The sequence below is a fragment of the Apis dorsata genome, unplaced genomic scaffold (assembly GCF_000469605.1).
Source record: "Apis dorsata unplaced genomic scaffold, Apis dorsata 1.3 scaffold_1125, whole genome shotgun sequence".
Taxonomy (NCBI): Eukaryota; Metazoa; Arthropoda; class Insecta; order Hymenoptera; family Apidae; genus Apis; species Apis dorsata.
Genome location: NW_006264223.1, coordinates 1739 through 3015, shown reverse-complemented (window position 1 = coordinate 3015; position 1277 = coordinate 1739).

Here is a 1277-nt window from a genome sequence, read left to right as displayed (position 1 = left end):
CATAATTAGAAATATGTTTAATTATATTACATGTATATAAAAGTATATATATGTATATATATTAATTAATTATTTAGTTATTAAAATAACTATTTCAATAATGTAATTTTACTTTAAAAATTACTTTACAAATTTTATTAATATTAATATATAATACATTCCATAAAAATATTATTATAATTATTATACTGATATACATAAAATTTTATATATATGCATTTTATTATAATATTTATATTCATAGCAATATATTTTGTTCATAAAAATATTATAAAATAATATATTTTTTTAAATTGTATGATATGCATATAAAAATTTATGTATAATTTATAACATCAGTTTATCTTATAAATTATCTTATATTATTATACGTATTTTATATATATAAATTTTTACAAAACATTCAGTGGCAATCATGTATATTAATTTTGATAGGTATAAACTTGTAGTTATATACAACATACCTTGTATATAAAACAAACATAACCATATAAATATTCATATAGATCAACATATAAATATTAATTTATTTTAATATAAATATTTGATTTCTGTGAAATATTTCTATCTGCTATATTTGGAAGTTTGTACCAAGTTTTAAAATAGAAAATATTAAATATGATTATGTATATGATTATAAAAAAATTACATGGTTTTATTTTTAATTTATTGACTAATTATTAATGTTTTATTATTAATATTTGTCTAAAATATAATTGGGGCAAAATATTCAAAGTAGAAATAAAAAAGATATTAAAATTAATTTTGTTTTTTTTTTTTTAAATAAAATGGTTATTTTACTGTGCATAAAAAATCGTAATTTAAAATTAATTATAATAGAAAAAAATTTAAGTACTTCAAAATCAATCGAATATTTCGATGATTTGATTATTTAAATATTTCTTTTCTATTAAATATTTTAATATTTATATTTAAAAAGATAAAGTATAAGAATTTATTATAAATATAAGAAATTTCAATATATAAAATTCATTATTTTAAAAATAAAAACCATAATTACTCTTTTTCTTTTTACAAAATGCGTTTTAGAAAATTACAGAATCATATTTTAATTAAATATCTTAAATTAGTATTGATATTCTTTAGCAAATATAANAAATATTTACATATTTATATTATATTTATATATTTTATGTTTAATAAATACAATTATATGTTTTAATTATATTAAATATATTATATATATTTTACTAATACAACTTTTAATTAATGTTCATATAAGATTTATATATATAAAATTATAATTATAATAATTA